General features: G+C 39.9%; 1 protein-coding gene across 6 annotated transcripts in view; it reads right to left on the bottom strand.

Annotated features, from left to right (window-relative positions):
* LOC117870720 (interleukin-1 receptor type 1-like) overlaps nt 1-11,925 on the bottom strand; it is a 73,844-nt gene extending 61,919 nt beyond the window's left edge. For 3 of the 6 annotated variants that reach the window (XM_034758006.1, XM_034758015.1, XM_034758012.1), the window contains exons 1-2: nt 11,765-11,914; nt 11,556-11,661 (exon numbers count right to left, since the gene is read on the bottom strand). The gene's annotated coding sequence lies outside the window, so the exon portion shown is untranslated. Of the gene's footprint in view, nt 1-11,555; nt 11,662-11,764 lie in introns of all 6 variants that reach the window. The other 3 variants (XM_034758008.1, XM_034758014.1, XM_034758007.1) reach the window with 2 other exon arrangements.
* Between the last annotated feature and the right edge of the window lie 3,238 nt (nt 11,926-15,163).

Below are 15,163 nucleotides of genomic sequence, written 5' to 3'. Positions count from 1 at the left end.
ACAGAAAACAGGATTTTTCCTCCCACCCTCTTAATAAGGTAATTTTAATAAAAGATGATGCTACCAGTCCCACCTATAATATGTATCTGTGTGTTCCTTTGTCCGGCAACATCATGTGTCATAGGAATCAAAACAACTCCACACATCATCATCTGCTTCCATGAGTCTGAAGTCCAAGTTGTACAAATAGTTATATATAACAAAAGCAAAGTCTAGACATATTCCATTGTTCTACAATATTTCCCTACATAGATTTAGGAAATGAACTGTCAATGAACATTTTTATAATATCCTGAATTCAACAATAGCAAGGTTCCATTGTGACCAAAAAACAAGTGCGCTGGATTGGACAGCGAAAGAAGGGAGATGGAGGTACAGGAGACAGAAACTGATGAGAAGAAGGCACGTGAGGAGGAGAAATATGTTTGATAAAGGAAAGGGTTAAGTCAATGAAATATGCATATAATTTTACCAAACAGGCAAAAGAAAACTGAAGCGAAAAAGTGAGAGAAATAAAAAGCTAAAAAGACAGAATCCAAAAAGTGTTCTGAAGAGGTTGATCTTAGAGTAAAAAAAAAATTGAAGGTAAGAGACTAAAACACACACACACACACACACACACACAAAACCAAAAAAACCACACACACCCAAGGAAAGGTTACACTAAAGCAAACAGAGGGAGAGAGATGTAAGGTGGGCCAAGTAAATTCCGTTTTTGAAATGATGTTATGGAAGATTTGATGGCAAAGCAGCACAATGAAATACACAAACACTTTATTTTTCTTAGAAAATATGTGAACAGAAGCAAGTGATTGTGGTTAGGTGACCTAATTGTTGATAGAAGGTGTCAGGAAATAACCTGATTTAATTGAACAGGGAGCTGCTTTTTGGGGGAGAGTTTTTTTTTGTTTTTTTTTTAAGATACAAAAGCCAGTCTATGAAGTATACAAAGTATTGGTATCTGTTGTAGTTACTGATGGAAAATATGAGAGTACATTTGTGCTTTGTTTTGGTACTTTTTTTTAAAATTGAAGATAACTTTATAGCATATTTTTCTGGTACAGAATTCCAGATAAATACTTGGAAAGCTAGCTTTCATGCAGGAAAAAAAAAAAAGTATTTTTACAAAGCCTTTAATAGAAGTAATGAACTGCTTTTAAAAATATAAATCTCAGTACCCACTGGCAGCCAGCTCCCCACTTCCCCCCAGTCCCTGCCACCCACCTGCTGCCCTGCTGATCAGCACCTCCCCCTCCCTCCTAGCACCTGCCGCCCACTGCGATCAGCTGTTTCCACAGGTCCTTAACTTTTCAAATTCTCATTTTCAAAATGCATTGTTACTTTAAAAAAAAATGCTTCAAAACTGAAGGAAGCAAGAGGAAAGAAAAGGAATGGGAAAAAAATATTCATGCATACTAGTCATTTACTTTGCAATTTAAGTAAATATGAAATTACTGATGTAGGCAATATTGTATTATTTTGACATAGCAAACAAACAGTCTCCTCCTGCTGAAGGACTCGACACGGCAATGGATATTTATTATCTAGGAAGAAATGATTGGTGCCAAGTATTATGCCTTTTTCTTCTTCAGAAATTTGTACCCTATCAGTGCCAGTACAGATCTAACAGGTGATGGGATGATTTCTGTCAAACTGGAAAGCTATTCATGAGGCCATATTTCCACTCCCAGTTGCACTTCTGCATTCCAATATTTGTTGGGTTTTAGAATGTTGTTTCACCAATACTGACAATTAAAATGTATTATAAGTGATATTTATATTATGACAGTACACACAGAGGATTTTCTCTCCATTGTGCTGGGTGTATTACAAACATATAGTGAAAGAAATCACTGCCCAGTTGTAAAAGCTTTGTTACCAACTACACAATGATTGATCAAAAACCTTTAAATGGTTTAGGGATGAGGAAAATGTATGTCCTATAGAATCCATAGTGAGCACAAATACTATATGAAAAGTACAGGTGTGTACAGCATTGTATAGCACTGTTAGTATTTGGGATATAATTTCTAATACAGAAAATACATGACTTTATCCCTGTAAAGGTTTTCTTCCTCCCTTCTCTACCAGATATCTCTGCAGGTACAGATATAAAGAAAACACAGAGTGCACTGGGAAACAATGGTGGGGGGGGGGCGGTAGATGACCACTTTCTTTTTAATTAGCTTTTTCCTTTCTGAACATATATTAACCATTATATGTCCAAAAATCTTAATCACCCGGTAAGAGTGTTGCCAATCCTTGTGATTTTATCATTAGTCTCAGAATATTTGATGTTTTCTTACAGCCCTAGCTCCTGGAATCCTGTGATTATGTGTAAATCTCACCTTTTTTTCTTAAATAAAGTTTCTAACTCTCATGGGTGAGGAGGAAAGCTTGAAAGTGTGACAGAAGTACACCCTATAGACTCAAAAGCCAAAATAAAAAACGTCTAAAAAAATCTCATGATTTCTGGAGTCTGACTCATGGCTTTTGAACACTTGAGGTTGGCAATACCGCAAACCGAATACGAGGACAGAGTGGTACAGTTGTCTGGTGGGTCCTTTCTGTCCCAGCTTTTGAGACTTTATTACCTGATCTCACTCTGGAACATCCAAAAGAAAATTATCAACAATTTTTTGTGTTAGTCTTTAACAGCCTGACCAATTAATAGGAAGGATGAAAGACTTTAATTGCATCTCTACCTCACAAAGACAGGGTGCGGAGAACAAAAAGATCAGAGGTCAAAAAATGGTTTAACACAGAATAGCCTAAAGCCCCACATGCAATTATTTAATAGTCTGTCAGCAATGGTTCAGGTGCCTGGCTGGCCATAAAACACTTTGGCTAAGATGTTCAAAGCCACCTACAGGTTTTGGACACCAATTCCCTGTTGGGAATTGAGCAACAGGCATCCAAGACCAACAGGGCTTTGAAAATCTCAACCCAGGGATCCATCCATGACAGTTCTAACCTATCAGGCATTACCAGTACCCCTGTGAGTGCACCACCTTGGAGCAAGGGGAGGGAAAGCCTCCACCCGCACGGAGTTACTGCACACTGATGCAATGAAATCATGGATGGAAACACAGGTCTTGCAGCTGCACTAGTATAACAGCTCCCAGCCCAACAGGTCCCATAGCAATCTTATCCATCCTTCAATGACAGTTTTATGCTTTTCCAATTGACCTTCCAGGCCCGTTTCTTTTCTTATTAGTTGCGATCTAATAAATTGTATTTGTTTGAACTATATGTAATGATCAGTGGGTCAGGGAAATATCCAGAGCAGAGAGATTACTCCAGAGTAGCCCCTGTCCTAAGTGACCATGACAAGGTGGTGGTGGTGGGGCGGGGGTCGAGCCCTCCATGAATCCTGGGCCCAGCCTTGTTGAGGTTACAAGGACTCTGCCACACAGGAGAGTGGAAGTGAAGTCCTTGAGGTCAGGTAGGCCTCTGGGTAAAGGGAGTGGGAATGAGGACTGAGATCCTTTCACTAGCCAATTCTGCCAGCATAGTGTATAAGCCAGGAATGTTCCCCACAATACCGGGACCATTCCCCCGCTTACACATCAAACTGGTGGTGAGCGTCAGGCTACTAAAAAGTAGCCAATGTGACCTTAAACATTTGTGAATGACCTCTCCCGCCCCCAGACCAGGATCTGGAGAATGCAGAGATAGTTCAAAGCCTCCATAGCTTCCCCTTTCCCAGGGCCTCTACACAGAATCTCACCCACTGCCTTACAGCACAATTCCAGTAAAAGTTTTCATGTCTGTGCGCTGATATCTTCCAGCAAGTGAATGACCAGAATTAGAGACAGATGTGAACTGGCAATTGTGTTATGCCAATTTTATGCTGATGTAATCAGTAGAGATGTGGAGTTACACCACGTAAATCTTGACTAATTTAGTGTTGAATGCGGCTCCTTTTGTTTTGCTATTCTTTTTCCTCCCCCTTATGTTTGTCTCCTTTTGTCTTAAGAAGAGCTAGACTTTAACCCCCAAACCTATGAGCTACCACCTTAAATTTACTCTCTGAACAAGAGCATTTGCAAACCATCAGAAAATCTTTCAAGCAAGGGCTTTTCCCTTAAAAAAAAAATCCATATAAAAAGAGAGAGAAAGGTATAAGGGAGATTAATTTTAAGTTCAGTAAACCTTAATTTAGCAAAGTGGTTTTTCCTCCTTTTTGATGTTTAATAAATGTTGAAGATTTTTGGAGGTGGGAGGTTGGTAATGCAGAAAAAGTGAGACCAAACCGTTGACGTCATAACCAACTCTAATTACTGTGAATGCTGGGCCAGTAAAGAAAGTAACAGCTAGGAAAGGTTTAAAACCAACTCCTAAATACTTATCTGATCCTTACAATATGGCAAAGAAGCCAGGGTAGGGGCAGGTCATTGTAGTCCAGTGAAGAACTGGGAAAGAGGGGATGAGTCATCTTGTAAATGTCAAGGAGAGAAAAAGAGGCCCTGGCTTTCCATTCCAGAGCTATTTTTATACATCATATACAAGCAAAAAAGGGCACAGGGATAATTTATTTTCCATTTGCAGATCACCTTTAAAGTGACTAACAGAGAAAAAATAGTGCATAACTGCTTCAATTCCAAACAATACCCCAGATATATTTAGCAAGTATTGTTACAATGGTGGTGTAAGTCCATTTCCTGGTGGTTTGACCTCCTTGTTATGATGAGCTGTGACAGACCCCTCTCTCTCACTCTCTGGGAAGGAGAGGGGAACCTTGCTGTTCTGGTCCCTGTCCCCGACAGACACCATAACCATCTCACTCTCCACAAAACCCTGCCATTCCAATAGATTTGAACTCCATACCGGCAGATCAGGACCAAAGCTGGTACACACAAAATGAAAACAAGAATTTCTAACATGTAGATGTCTTATTAAAATAATAAATAAGTGGATTGGTACAAGCCATTGTACTTTAATTGACCTTGATTTCCCCAGTCCTAGAAACAAGGAGGAAAGCAGAGCCTGCTCTAGCTATCTGAGATAAGTAATTATGCTGACTTGTTTTACCATCTGACCTAAGTAAGATAAATGAAAGTGATAGAACAATGAGTCATTTTAATTGAAAGACTGTTTGGAAGGAATGACACATAATAAATTGAGAGGTTTTGCCATGTTTTCCTTAACTCATTAAAAGACTTAATGCACAGGATTTCCTAGCCAGGAATAACATTATTTATCTAACGACCATGCTAATGTGACTGGATTAGGATAATGTTTGCTCCATCTGGCCCTATTGTAACACATTCTGCTTTAAACTGCAGCCCTGAAATATTTAGATATCAGATTCTATTTGTATTTATTTATTCTTAGACTTGGAAAGATTTATTTTTTATTGTTTATAAAAAATGACAGACTATTTGTTTTGCTTTTAATCAAAAAAGTTATGGCAGTAGCAGGAAATTTAATAAAGCTGAGACACTAATTATTTGCTTTAAATTTATAAATATACAAGTCAGTTTATAACAGGTACAGAAATAAAATGTCATAATATTGTATATGGATTGCCAGAAATTACAAGTGCAATATATAACAACTTTCTGTATCTGTAGATTAGTTTTGGAGAAGTAAGTGGAGCAAAAAATAGATGAATGCCATTATATAAGCCCAAATTCTACAGACTTACAAATGTGCTTAACTTTATATATTGTGAGTAGGCACAATGACTTCAGTGGGGCAAGAATTTCACCCAATGGGAGTTTTGCCATGGACTTCAATGGGGCTAGGATTATACTGACTTCAGTGGGACTGTTCATGGTGTATAAAGTTAATTGTATGTGTAAGTCTTTCCAGGATTGGGGCCTTCCTCATTAAAACCTAATCCTAAGACTACTTATATTGTATTACACATTTTATTACTGCATTTTTTTAATTCTATTGGGCCTTGGTAGGATTTCCCCCAAGAGCATAAGCAATTTGGAGCAAGGACAGTCTTTTGTCACCCCTAGCACAATGGGGTCCTGGTCTATCACTAGGGCTCCTAGACGGTAATACAAATAAATATACTCTGCACAGGGGTGAATTTCACTCTAGAAGAGCAAAGATGCTGGTACATTGAATATTACTTTCTATAAGCTGTATCCTGTGTCCCTAAGTGTATGGAAGTACTATTGAAGTTATTAGGAGTTTCACAAATGCATTGAGAGCTTGTAGAATTGAACTCCTAAATCAAAAGTTGTACTTTAAAGGTGAAATGTATCCACCGTCTGTAGCAACCAGTATTTTGCACTTCCTTGGTGCCTTCTACTGGAGGATCTCAAGATGATTTAAAAGTTCAGGGGTCGGCAACCTTTCAGAAGTGGTGTGCTGAATCTTCATTTATTCACTCTAATTTAAGGTTTCGCGTGCCAGTAATACATTTTAATGTTTTTAGAAGGTCTCTTTCCATAAGTTTATAATATATAACTAAACTATTGTTGTATATAAAGTAAATAAGGTTTTTAAATGTTTAAGAAGCTTCATTTAAAATTAAATTAAAATGCAGAGCCCCCCGGACTGGTGGCCAGGACCCGGGCAGTGAGAGTGCCGCCTTCAGCACGCCTGCCATAGGTTGCCTACCCCTGAGTTAAACCTTACCGCACCTCAGAGAGGTGAGTATTATTAAGCTTCCTGTATGTCTGTAAAATGAAGATAAGTGACTTACTCAAGAAAGTCTGTGGAGGAGCCAGAAATGAAAACCAGATCTCCTTGCTTCCAATCTTGTCTCTAACCAAAAAGTTTGGCCTCTCACATTTTAAAAGAGCCTACAGAAGTTATGCACCCAGTTCCCAGAAGTCCTGGTCTTAATCTCAAACCCTAACTAATGTGAGTGGTCTCATTGACTTCAATAATTTGAATGAGAGTTTTAAAGACTGGGCCAAAAAATATAGTTTTCCTCAGGATAGAACTAAAAACCACTGAAGCCGACAGACAGACACCATTTTACTACAGTGGGCTTTGGATCAGGCCTTAAATGCCAGTAACTCTGGACTTAATATTGAACAGGTACAACACAAAGGTAACAGGCTCTGGAAAAGTACTGCTTTCTTCTGACTGGCTGGCTAAGTTGCAAGAATTCATAATACAGGATGTGCAAAGGACATTTCAAAACATATACAGCCTGATTCACCTCTCACTTACAGTAAATCAGGAGCAAGCAACTCCATAGACATCAGTGGGATTGCAGAGGTGTAAATGGGAGCAGAATCAGGCCTTATTGTTTTATAAACACCCATTAGCATGCCACAGGGACCCATCACCTTTCAACACTATATGTAGTGGCTTTTTAATCATGAGATTAAATGTATTAAAGTAACTAAGTAACAGTACAAGAAACCTTTCTAGAAAGATGCAATATCATAATAAAAATGACATTAGATAGTTGCCAAACTTTTTAAATGAATTGTGTAAACGGTTGTGTGACTACGTACATTTACACAAAACTGGATTTTTTTTTTTGAGTTACTTAATAAAATATTAAGGAAGTGATCTAACAATAGAACAAGTTGAGAGATTATTACAATCCAAGCTAATTAAAGACTCAATTTAAGTCTCACCTCCAATATCTGGGTTTCTTCCTAGATAAGATACTTGTTTAATTAGACATATTGCACCTTGCTAATAGAGGTCAGTTTTAACTCTACATTTATTTGCTTATTTTTTAGTATTCTTCACCACCTTACCATTCTTTGGACCAAATCCTCTCAATCCATGCAAAGTTCAACTAATGGGGATTTCCACCAGGATTGATTGACTCTTGCCTTAGCTGCCTTGGAGTGCTCATGCTGATGCCTCACAGCAGGCATTACACCCATGGGCAGGGGCTGAGGCCACTGAACATCCCAACACAGGTAGTTTTGACCAATGAATCTGCCTAGCCACTGACCATGCATCTGTACCCAAAACCAGAACAGACCAGATAGTGCCCCATTACCTTCTCCCCACACAGAAAAATTGAAAGAAGGGCCAAAGCTATTTGGGGAAGGAAATCACATGAGTGTCCATGTGCAAAGTTTTGGAGGTCTCATGCAGGCAGGGGAGCTGGATTTACCTTCCCATTTTGTGGACAGGAGGCCAGATATCTCAGAGCACCATGGAAGCATAGAATGTCCATGCAGGTGGCCAAACTTCACCTTCTCTTTCTCCTCTAGCAGCATAGCTCCACCTCATCTGGCCCCTTCCACTTCTGTCCTTACTTCCCCAAAGGTTTAACATTAAGTCCTGTAGATATTTGATGGGGCATAATTCAACGTAGCGTGGATGTCCCCCAGCCATGGCACTTCATTGCTCAATGATGCCCATTAAACAAAAGCCCAAATGTGTAGCATTTGTCCAGAGAAGTTTCAGCAGGACCAGAGGAAAAGGAGGGCTGATACTGTTTAAATTCAACTCCTCTCCCTCATCTTGCTAACATTTGAGCAAGTTTTCCAAACTTTTCATCCCTTCTTAGCTGAGGGGCTGATAGAGATGGGAAATAAAAGCTCTTAAATTTAGTCTTCAGATTGGGACTTTCCTGTTTTCCAGCACGTGCTTGAAGTTCACTGCTTATTCATCCTTGGAATTTTTCCATTTTATTTCCCAATCTCCAGATTATTGCCGGAATAACTACCCTGGGAAACAGATTCAGCCTCCTCCTCTTAATTAACACTATGTTATCAAGGACATGTTGATAAGTAATAGACCTTACATTTCACCCCTGCACTGTCAGATATAGTAGTTTTGATCTCCCCCACCACTTTTATACACTAGGTTAATTGACTGACTTCAGTAGAATTACTCCCAATTTCCAACAGTGTAAATGAAAAGACAACCAGTCTCAGTGAGTTTACAATGCTCAGCCTTTTACCAGCGTAGGAAGGAACTGGAGATTTAGGACCAAATCTTGTTTGCCTTGCTCCTGTGAACAGTCCTATTGATAAGTAGGGCCAGCAGTATCTGGTCCATAATCCAGTATCATATTGGATCTCCATCTTTGCTTCCTGATATAGCTACGTGGCCTCCCTATCTGCTTCTTTGTCCTGCTGCATGCCTAAAAGTGTATCTGTTGGTCCATTTCCAAAGAAGCCAACAACTCACGCTTAGTTTAGGTGAATAACCCGGAGCAAGTATGAGAGTGATCACCACCACAGCAGGTTGTAAGAATATAAAAAAGATTCTGTAGAAAGTGAGCAAATTATCTAAGTTTTTTCAGAACCTTCAATTAGCCCTGTTTGTTACAACAGCCTTAGTCATCCTGACTCAGATCCTCAAAAGATATTTAGACACCTACCACCCAGTGAAATCAATGGGAATTAGGTGCCTAATCACCTTTGATTATTTGGGCCCTTGTCCAAGGTGACTTCAACCTTATTGATTATATTTCCTTTCTTTTTTGAAAAAATGATTCTGAACTTGAGAGAAGGCATCATCTCAGACCCTAAGGACCACCTGAATTTACTACACTCATGAACCCTTTGTGAAGTAAAGCTTGACTTTTATTGCCACCCCAGCTCAGTCCAAATAGTTGGTGTAGGGCAGAAGCAAGTTGGAAAACAAAAGCTGTGCAGAGAGGTTTATGCTCCTTCTTCCAGACTCCCTCAGATCAAGTATATGCACTGCTTAAACATTCACAAATACATTGGCCCTAAATGTCCTCCTGATCTGTGAAGTAAAATACACAATTCTGACATCTCAAGGTCCGTGTTTCCTGAAATGATCAATGGCCACTACAAGCAGCAGCAACAACAACTAAATCAAGATCAGGTTCTGGGCAACTTTAAATAAATAGTCAGTTTGTGACCTAGACCCAATCAAACTCCTGTTGAAGTCAAAATGACTTCAGTGCAAGTTGGATTGCACCCCATCCCCGAATGAAAGGAATTTGGAACTGATCCTGACCAATGGGAAATCTTGGAAAGTGATCATAACAAGTGGTGCCACTGTCTTCATCAGGGTAGAAGAGTCCACGACAGGAGCTGGCTCCTACAGCTTGAAGAGAGAAGAGCCCATAGGAAGCAAGCAGTTCCCAACCAAGATACGTACACTTGCAATAACTGCCAAAGATCATGCAAACCTCCGATTGGCCTATTCAGTCACATGAGACATTGCAAACCATCTACATCATAGGCTGCAATTCCCACCATCTCTCTCAGACAAAAGGATGCCAACATAGGTTTAAAAACAGAGCTGGAAAAATGAAAGCACTTCTGAAACTGAATCTAGCGTAAGATGCAGTGTTATTGTAGCTGTGTTGGTCCCAGGATAGGAGAGAGAGATTGAGAAGGTAGGTGAGGTAATGTCTTTTATTGGACCAACTTCTGTCTCTCTCACCAACAGAATAAAAACAGATTCCCCACCCAATTTGTCTCTCTAGTGTCAAACTTTTTCAGCTCATGAAAACACAATTTCACCCTAGTGTAACACTGTTGTAAGTCAACTTTGGCCCCTTACTTTTGTGTGCTGGTTTATACAATTGTCTTTTGTCATTTCAGAGTTATTTCATACAATCGAAACAGGAACAACAACATTTCATAACATGCAGAAGCACTTGTCATAGAATTTCTAAGACAGACTTAAAGAACTAAAAGTCTTTTCACACAGCATTAATTCAAGCTTGTGTTTCGGTCTACCTGCCTCTTAACAGAGTATAAAATATATTTTATGGGAATGTAAAACCCACTCAATCATCTTAATCACTTCCTCAGAGAGGACGTATGGTCCAGTAGCTGGGTGCTAGTCTGGGCTTGTAACTGAAGTTAGATACGATGGTGCTTTGAAAATTCCAGTAGGTGCCGAGTTGTATGAGCTGGCTGATGAGGAGGCCTCATTCAGTGGTCTGGTTTTCACCCCAGCTACCTGTGTCTTCCGATAGAAGACTACTCCCTCCAATAGCTATTTTGCCAAATTGCCCATGACCTGTTCTTCTACAACAGCCTTAGAAATGCTTATGCATTGCATGGCCACAGTTGTACAGAAAAGCTGTGACAGATCTAAAATAAGGCTCAAGGAAGCATGGGAGGTCTGGAGCTTATTTGTATGAACATTCCTCTCATCTGTGAGTGTTGCAATTCCCTATGACTCAGGGACTTTTTTTTGCATACCACAAAATAAATAAATAAATAAATAAAAAGCTGACCTTTTCCTTCACTGTGAAGTCATTGTCCACAGCTTCCTACAGACTGCAGTTACTGAGTGCTCAGTAGGACTTAGTGGTCTATGGTTTTCAATTTTCATATCTAGTCAAAAACTATAAACACACAGGGTATAGATTATCTTTATTCAAACTTTCCTGAAATGCAATGCATGCATTAGCTTAATTTATACTCACAAACTGTAAACGTTTGTTACAATGCCTGGGAGTAATGAGAAATCAGTGGCAGAGAGATACTCTTTGAGGGCCTGATCCAAAGTCTATGACGTCATTGAAACCTCAATGGGCTTTGATTCAGCCCTTAAAGCCAGTCAGAACTTCTCATAAAAATTTGTCATTTTACTGCACAACATAGAAAAGCTAATTACAACATTAAATCCGGATAAAAGAACATATAGTTCAATAAACATTTGACTTTAGCTACCTTACTTCACAGGTAAATTGGGAACGGCACCTCCAATTCAGTGTTTCTGTCTTATAGGTGATCCTCCAAAGGAAGAATGCTGAGCTATAGCTGGTCTTTTGAAAACCTGTATATGAAGAAAATTAAGAAAACACTTTCAACAAGCAGCACTTCAGTCCTCCCCCAAAGCTTTTATACCCAGTTTTTACACTATATTAAAATATACATACAGGACAGTTGCTAGTATGTTTTTATCTTGCTATTAATTACTGCTGTTTGTGAAAGGGCAGCAACAAAAGAGAAAGTTCTTGTCTTATACTTTTGTTACGTTGAATCAGTTAGTTCTTGAATCCTCTAGGAACGGCACAATTCAGGAAGTCTGAACAGGAAACTATGACCTGGGCATATTGCCAAGGAATGTCAGAAAGCTGCCAGAAAGTTGCAAAACACAAGCTTTAGTCAACTCACATTAACCACTAAATGGCTCGTTTTAACCATTCCCTTCACTCAGAAAATTCTGTGAAAAGCTACTGAACTGAATGGCAGCATCAATTTCAGAAACAAAACCCATGGTGTTGTTTTTTATTCTAGACTCTAAACCTCTTCATTTCCTCATCTGTCACACCATCTCCTTTGGCGTCTTTACATGAATGCACACACACAGTCTGATCTGATCTCACACCGATTTTACACACAAGTACTTCAAATAGAGTCACTCCAAATGTACACAGGAGTAAGTGAGATTAAAAAAATCAGACCCAAACGTGTAAACATTCTGCAGAGCAGAACATGAGTTCATAACGATGAAAGCTTTTAGAAAGTTGGCTACCACCAGATTTTGCTATCAGAATGCTAGGTTCGAGATGTCAATGGTCTGATCTAATATGGCAGATCCTAGTATGCTCCTATACAGATCAGGAAATGCAGTAACTATAGGTGATTATTTAATATCAAATGATATTTATGATCAAAATTATTCCCAGCACAGTGGGGAGAGGATACAAGGTATCTTTCCCTTACATGCAGGAGCTGAACACAATGCCACTGCTTCCATTCAGAGAGAACAAGGCAGATCAGGGCTGCTAGGCAATAGCTTTCCCCAAGGACAGACGGGTTCGGCTGGAGTATATCCCCCCCCACCCCATGTTCTTCACATTGGCAACAAAACTGGCTGGACACACAGGGGGATTGGGCACTGCACCCCATCAGAGGTGGCATAGTGACTGTTCCCCTTGCCCACCCTGGAGCTGCTGATGGCATCCTGCCCCTTTTGGGCTATTTTCCATTTGTGGCAATCTAATGCCTTTTCCTGAATGTACATATTCATATGGGTTGTGAAAAGGTAGCCATTTAGGTCTGTTTTATTATTACATCCTAAGGGATTGCGTGATCCCAACTGACTGGTAGCAAGCCACCCATTCCCAAGACCTACTTAAACACAAACATGAACTGAATTAGCAGAATTAGTCGAGTGCTCTGTAGAGTTTTGAACAAAAAAACCCAAAAGACACCACACCTCTAGGACTTGCCAGAAAACAAGAATTCTATATTGTGAAAAATTGAGGTTTTGACATGTTTTTTCCCTACTACTGAACAAAACCAAGATCTGGATTTTTTGCAAAAAATTTCAGAAAAGTGACAGACAATAGCCCAGTGGTTACGGGACTTGGGAGACCCAAATTCAAGTCTGCACTCTGCCAGAGTCCAAGCTATAGAGTCAGTCTGTCACTCTCTCCTGTTGTGCCTCTTCCTATCAATAATTACATAGTCATTGGGGCAGAGCAAGACTACTCGATAGCCCAGTGGTTAAGGCACTCATCTGGGAGACCTACTTGGCTATTCTGTGGACACACACATCCATCCTAGATCTGAGAAACATTGGCATTGAAAACAATAGGTTTCCATGAAGAGTTTTGATTTAGAAGAACAAACCAACCAACATTTGCCATCAAAAAAGGTTTCTTCAGAAGATTCCTAACCAACTCTACATCAGGGGTCAGCAATCTTTCAGAAGTGGTGTGCCAAGTCTTCATTTATTCACTCTAATTTAAGGTTTTGCATGCCAGTAATATATTTTAAGGTCTCTTTCTATAAAATATAAATAAACTATTGTTGTATGTAAAGTAAATAAGGTTTAAAATGTTTAAGAAGCTTCATTTAAAATTAAATTAAAATGCAGAGCCCCCCCTCCCCCAGACCCAGGCAGTGAGAATGCCACTGAAAATCAGCTCGTGTGCCACCTTTGGCATGCATGCCATAGGTTGCCTACCCCTGGGTCTACATTGTTAAGGGAAATTTGCCAGCCAATTCTGTCAAACCATCTAGCTGGGTAATTTCCTTTTTTCATGATAACTGCAGTCAGAACTGCTTACATTTGAGCCTGATAGTAACAACAATTTGCCAATAGCATTTTAATAACCAATGTAAAGTTATTTCAAAACCATGTATAGTACAAATCTCTCATTGCACTAAATGTGAACTCACTTCAGCCTTGCCATGCCCATTAAAATAAAGTTGAAAGTCTTATGTATTTTTAACAAAATTTATTTCATTTGATAGAGTCATATAGAGAAACAGGTACAGGTATGTTTAAAGATGAATGAAGCACAAGACAAAAAGTGCTGGAAAGACTTCATTGCCCGGTCATCTCAGCTGAACAGACAGAGGAGAATCCGAGAGAGAGATGTGTTTCTATGTTAAGGTCTCACCCACTACCTCTTGAGGCTAATAATCAGGCCCTTAATCCAGCCACGAGCTCTCTCTGCAGCCAGATAGAACTGGTCCTGGAATCCTGTCAACAGTGGCCAAGTGCAAGCTGCTGCCGTCAGGTGCTGCCTGAGAACACACTTTCCTTTTTTGACCCTAAAAATAAAAGGCCTAATAATAAAAACCACAAAAAGAAAGAATTGGCTTTTTTCTTTCACACAGATAACTGTGGAGTAAATATGCTCAGGAATATGGGTGGGAGAAAAACTATTAATTCTGAATGTTAGCCTAGGAAAAAGATCTTTTAACACGTAAACTTGAAAGATTTTTAATGCTAGAAACTACCATAAGACTCCCACTTAAGCCCTGTTTGGAGGGCTTTGGGCTGAACTTGCACAGGAGCAAATTTCACCCAGGTGAAGCAATTAAGATATTTTGTGTGATCGAGGGGAATATACCCTTCTGTCATGGGGTACACTCACCGCTAGGGGTGCCTTCTCCTGGCCACTCAGGATATCAGACATGAGTGGAGCTAATCCCCATTTCTGTTACTCATACATGTACCTTGCCGCTTCCTCTCTCTCTCTTTCTGCAACTCATGATGCTCTCTTTATAATTTGGCCCTCCAGGCAGGTAACTATAGCCCTCCCGTTCCAGGGTACCAAAGTCCCACTGGATGACTGTCCTAGACAGCCTTCTGCTCCACTGCCTGGTCTGTGACACCTCCTCAGTGGATGGTAGGGGAAACCAGGGCCCACCTACTATTCCAGGTTACATCCCAGGGACCCTACAACCAGCAGCCAACTTCTGCACTGTCCCAAATCTTCCTACTGTTTCACTGGGCTGCTCCTACTTCACCTGTGTCAGGCTTTTTCTCTATTCTTCTCTGGGTTTGCCCTTCCCTCAGGACCTCAAAGCTTCTA

This window comes from Trachemys scripta, chromosome 1 (assembly GCF_013100865.1).
Source record: "Trachemys scripta elegans isolate TJP31775 chromosome 1, CAS_Tse_1.0, whole genome shotgun sequence".
NCBI classification, from domain to species: domain Eukaryota; kingdom Metazoa; phylum Chordata; order Testudines; family Emydidae; genus Trachemys; species Trachemys scripta.
Note: the sequence above shows the minus strand (reverse complement) of the source record. Positions and strands in the feature narration are given on the sequence as shown.